Genomic DNA, 6,314 nt, shown 5'->3' with positions numbered 1-6,314 from the left:
AGTATGGGAAGGTTTTGCTACATTTTAAGATGTGCAAATAATTTTGAATAAACAAAGACATCAGATATTTTAATTTACCAAAAGTAATTCATCATCGGGGAAAAAAATAGAGAAATTTCTAAACGTAGAAGGGAAAATGGGGGGGGGGGCATTCAGCGGGACTGGGTGTCAAACAGAGAGGTCAAAAACCCTATGGTATGCTCACTTAATTTCCATGAAGGTACTGTAAGAATTCAAAATAATAATAATAATAATAATAATAATAATAATAGGTGGCACGGTGGTGTAGTGGTTAGTGCTGTCGCCTCACAGCAAGAAGGTCCGGGTTCGAGCCCCGTGGCCGGCGAGGGCCTTTCTGTGTGGAGTTTGCATGTTCTCCCCGTGTCCGCGTGGGTTTCCTTCGGGTGCTCCGGTTTCCCCCACAGTCCAAAGACATGCAGGTTAGGTTAACTGGTGACTCTAAATTGAGCGTAGGTGTGAATGTGAGTGTGAATGGTTGTCTGTGTCTATGTGTCAGCCCTGTGATGACCTGGCGACTTGTCCAGGGTGTACCCCGCCTTTCGCCCGTAGTCAGCTGGGATAGGCTCCAGCTTGCCTGCGACCCTGTAGAAGGATAAAGCGGCTACAGATAATGAGATGAGATGAGATAATAATAATAATAATAATAATAATAATAATAATTTCACAACTGCAGCAAGGTGCTCATTCTTATACAGTGAAGCGAATATGAGCAAAAACACACCGTCAGTAACGGTGCTGAAAACACAAGTTCAGAGCAGCCTCCAAACATGGCCACTCCAGACTACAAGTCCCAAGAGTCACAGCACCCTCTGTCACTTGACTATTAATTACACCTGTCTCTCATCCGGCAATCACCTAGCATGACTATATATACTCAGCTCTCACTTCCCGAAGTATTGTCTAGTACCCCTGTGTCTAACTTGACTGAGTATTCCGCCTGATTTCCAGTTTACAACCCGTGCTTACATCCTCGACTTCTTCTTTTGCCCACTCTCCATTGCATTGTTTGCTGATCGACTGACCCTCGCTCCTTTTCAGACTACGATTCCTGCTCTACACAACGACTCTGCAGAGCCACTTTCACCAAGGTGCATTTACATTCTGGGATCCTTCGGAGTGCGCTGTGTGTGCACTTGGGACCCAGTCATTATGGGAAACACCTGATGCTGATTTGAGTGCAATCAACTTCTTGTTTTCACAGAGTCTTTGCAAGCATTCTGTCAGGTATGTGGCAGTAGACCAGTCTAAACCCAGGAAGAGTGTTTATTAGCAGGTGTGATATTTACAAAAACAAAACACAAGTGAAACCGAAAGCTGAGTCAAAAGCATGGCAAGAAACAAATGTGACAGTGATAATGATAATACTCCACAAAGCCTCGGTGTCCTTAAATGCATGTGCTGATTGTGCTCAAATCAGTATCAGGTGTTTCCCATAACAACTGGGTCCCAAGTGCAAGCACAACACGTTCCGAAGGATCCCCGAATGTAAGGGCACCTCGGTGAAAGTGGCTCTTCCGAGTCGCTATGGTGTTGCTCATGTTCACTTCACTGTATAAGAATGAGCACTGCACTGCAGTTGTGAAATTATTATTATTATTACAACCCCGATTCCAAAAAAGTTGGGACAAAGTACAAATTGTAAATAAAAATGGAATGCAATGATGTGGAAGTTTCAAAATTCCATATTTTATTCAGAATAGAACATAGATGACATATCAAATGTTTAAACTGAGAAAATGTATCATTTAAAGAGAAAAATTAGGTGATTTTAAATTTCATGACAACAACACATCTCAAAAAAGTTGGGACAAGGCCTTGTTTACCACTGTGAGACATCCCCTTTTCTCTTTACAACAGTCTGTAAACGTCTGGGGACTGAGGAGACAAGTTGCTCAAGTTTAGGGATAGGAATGTTAACCCATTCTTGTCTAATGTAGGATTCTAGTTGCTCAACTGTCTTAGGTCTTTTTTGTCGTATCTTCCGTTTTATGATGCGCCAAATGTTTTCTATGGGTGAAAGATCTGGACTGCAGGCTGGCCAGTTCAGTACCCGGACCCTTCTTCTACGCAGCCATGATGCTGTAATTGATGCAGTATGTGGTTTGGCATTGTCATGCTGGAAAATGCAAGGTCTTCCCTGAAAGAGACGTCATCTGGATGGGAGCATATGTTGCTCTAGAACCTGGATATACCTTTCAGCATTGATGGTGTCTTTCCAGATGTGTAAGCTGCCCATGCCACACGCACTAATGCAACCCCATACCATCAGAGATGCAGGCTTCTGAACTGAGCGCTGATAACAACTTGGGTCGTCCTTCTCCTCTTTAGTCCGAATGACACCGCGTCCCTGATTTCCATAAAGAACTTCAAATTTTGATTCGTCTGACCACAGAACAGTTTTCCACTTTGCCACAGTCCATTTTAAATGAGCCTTGGCCCAGAGAAGACGTCTGCGCGTCTGGATCATGTTTAGATACGGATTCTTCTTTGAACTATAGAGTTTTAGCTGGCAACGGCAGATGGCACGGTGAATTGTGTTCACAGATAATGTTCTCTGGAAATATTCCTGAGCCCATTTTGTGATTTCCAATACAGAAGCATGCCTGTATGTGATGCAGTGCCGTCTAAGGGCCTGAAGATCACAGGCACCCAGTATGGTTTTCCGGCCTTGACCCTTACGCACAGAGATTCTTCCAGATTCTCTGAATCTTTTGATGATATTATGCACTGTAGATGATGATATGTTCAAACTCTTTGCAATTTTACACTGTCGAACTCCTTTCTGATATTGCTCCACTATTTGTCGGCGCAGAATTAGGGGGATTGGTGATCCTCTTCCCATCTTTACTTCTGAGAGCCGCTGCCACTCCAAGATGCTCTTTTTATACCCAGTCATGTTAATGACCTATTGCCAATTGACCTAATGAGTTGCAGTTTGGTCCTCCAGCTGTTCCTTTTTTGTACCTTTAACTTTTCCAGCCTCTTATTGCCCCTGTCCCAACTTTTTTGAGATGTGTTGCTGTCATGAAATTTCAAATGAGCCAATATTTGGCATTAAATTTCAAAATGTCTCACTTTCGACATTTGATATGTTGTCTATGTTCTATTGTGAATACAATATCAGTTTTTGAGATTTGTAAATTATTGCATTCCGTTTTTATTTACAATTTGTACTTTGTCCCAACTTTTTTGGAATCAGGATTGTATTATTATTTTGGAATTCTTATCTTTGTGGAAATGAAGTGAGTATACCATAGGGTTTTTGACCTCTCTGTTTGACACCAAGTCCCGCTGAATGTTTTTCCCCCCCAACTTCCTTTCTACATTTAGAAATATCTCTAGTTTATTTTTTCCCCCCGATGATAAATTACTTTTGGTAAATTAAAAAAAAATATGATGTCTTTGTTTCGTTCAAAATGATTTGCACGTCCAAAAACACAGCAAAACCTTCCCATACTGATCAATAACAACTAAGTCGGCTGAATGAAGCACTACAAGTGTGCCCCCTGTTATGGCACCCTAGTTACCGTTGCTATGGGGGTTATGTGACAGTGCAAAGCCTCTATTGTAAGCACAACAGTGTCACAACTGCATTCATTTCTGAGAAACCTCTCTCACAATCTGCACTGCTCACAGCAATGGTTTCCACTATGTATTTAAGTTTCAGAAGGGACTTGTGCATTGACTGATACACTGGCATTATCCTTAAAATCTCTGTAACTTTTCTTTACACCACAGAATCCTATTTTCAAAAGATTGCATAGCTCTTGTACTTCATTTTCCCAATGCATTAATGGCAGAGCGCTTGAAAATGTGTTTTTATCCAACACATTAAGTTTGTAAGAGTGGCTCCTCTTGACTTATGACCATTCTTGTTTGCATGCTTTTGCATAGAACATTCTGGAATACATTACCTTCTTCCTGCTTCACTCTCTAGTGTGACGCCATTAAAAGCACCTTACCGTGCAGCCTCACATGCAGTTTTATAGAATGGACAACTGTCTGGGTTCCTGTTCATGATATTGAAAACATCTAGCTGCCTATTATCAGCTTGACTGATCAAGATAGTCTAATATATTTCTGGACTGCAGAGTCTCAGATAGGTCTTTAAGCTCCTCAAGTGCATCCATCATGCGCCCAAGGTTTTTAACAAAAGCAATTGAGCCCAGCTTTGCTGTTAGCTCCTCATGCCCGTACATACATCTTCCATTTGAATTTTAGTTCACAGCTTTACTCGCAGCTGTGAGGGGATTATAGTTTGCAGCATACATTGTCCAAACAGCGTGTAATGTTCTGAAACATGAAGCCACCCACCTTATCCCTAGGACTCGACCAATCCTTCACAAACCAAACATACATCTACTTCGGAGACTACAGCATCAAGCGCTCTTAAATTCTTAAGTGACTGATAATATAGGCAGTCAAAGAAAGCTGTGAAGTCATTGGTCTCTGTGCAATGCTTGACTGCATTTGATACAGACAACTCTGACCTGTGGTTCAGAAAGTGCCAGAGGCCAGAGAATGTACTTTTAGATTTTGAGTACACTTAATTATTTTAGCTAAAATTACAGAGCCTCCATCTGAACAAAATCCTATGAGATATTCTTTAAGAAAAAACATCATCAAGACCATGTTTCAGCAGGCAGTTCAGTAGGCCACTGGTGATTCCATCTGTGGTTGTATTCCCTCACTAAGAAGATCTAAAAAGAGGGTTAGCAGCTTTGAGATATCAACTGACACTCTGAGGAACACAATAAGACAAGACATCTTGTTTAACAAGCTGCTTTCATCCATGATAAGAGTAAGCTTTGGTTGGGTCACTCTGATACATCCCAATACTGCTTCTCTCTGTGTTTTAAGAAAGCTTAATTCGATAGATTTCTCCAAGGTTCGAATTACATGGGAGCCAGTGGGAGCTGAGCACCCATAGAGTGAGGACTGGCTCCCATGAAAGCAATAAAATCATATCTGTGGGGGGTCTCTAAAAATGCAGCATCATTAAATTTTAATCACAAATACAGTAAAGCTCATTTTCCTTCAATATACGGAGTAATATTTATGTTAAAGATAGAAAAATAGCCTTCAATAATAATAAGAATAAACATGTTTTCCAAAAGAACGCATTACAACTACTCTCGTGAATGCAGCACTACCACGCCAGTATGCACGCAAACTATCCTTTTGAGAGCTCATGAATGTTAACAGACACAGACATGTTCATCCTTTCAGAAGAAGAACCACTTGACCTTGGTTGGTTAAGTTTTCAAGAAAAAGACCAATAAGTTAGAGACTACTGGCTACCATACCACTGCAAAAAAGGTGCCTACTGGTGCCGACATCATGCTCAGCCCTGACACGTTTTGGTTTTATTACCAAAAAAAAAAAATTATATATATAGCTGTAGACAACAGTCTAGCACCTGCTAGCCAGGCACCTACCACTAGCTCTGTGGCTGTACAGGATGCCAGCTACCCGTAGAATCATGGGTTCCTGGAACACAACCACAGCTTGCTGAAAACAGACCACTTTAGTCTAGTTTGTCTGCATGATGACAAGAGAACGGCTTTAACTTTCTACTAGTAGAATGCATTCTCCCTCTATTTAAAGTGTAGGCTATAGGAAAATGGCAAAAACAATATCCATCCATTATCCCTAACTGGTTATCCTGTGCAGGGTCGTGGGCAAGATGGAGCCTATTCCAGCTGACTATGGGCGAGACTACGGGGTACACCCTGGACAAGTTGCCAGGTCATCCCAGGGCTGACACACAGAGACAAACAACCATTCACACTCACATTCACACCTACGGTCAATTTAGAGTCACCAATTAGCCTAACCTGCATGTCTTTGGACTGTGGGGGAAACCGGAGCACCCGGAGGAAACCCACGCAGACACGGGGAGAACATGCAAACTCCGCACAGAAAGGCCTCCGTCGGACACTGGGCTCGAACCCAGAACCTTCTTGCCGTGAGGCGACAGTGCTAACCACTACACCATCGTGCCACCCAAATGCAATATGGTATGAAGAATTATATGCAATTAATGATGATAGAAAGGTTTGATAATGTGCCTGTAGTGGTGGATATGATCCTCAAATATAAGAAAAACACTATAAAATGCAATCACAAGTCTACTTCCGTTAATTGTACAATATGGTGAACTGTGATTGCAATTCCCTCATTATAGTAAATACATCCATTTTGGCATAGCACTACAGTGACATGGCCGCTCTGACAGATTCAGCCATCAAAGTGTCTAGGGAACATTACAGTAAAGGTTTCCCGTTGCCTTC

The sequence above is a fragment of the Neoarius graeffei genome, chromosome 11 (genome assembly GCF_027579695.1).
Source record: "Neoarius graeffei isolate fNeoGra1 chromosome 11, fNeoGra1.pri, whole genome shotgun sequence".
Classification (NCBI taxonomy): domain Eukaryota; kingdom Metazoa; phylum Chordata; class Actinopteri; order Siluriformes; family Ariidae; genus Neoarius; species Neoarius graeffei.
Note: the sequence above shows the minus strand (reverse complement) of the source record.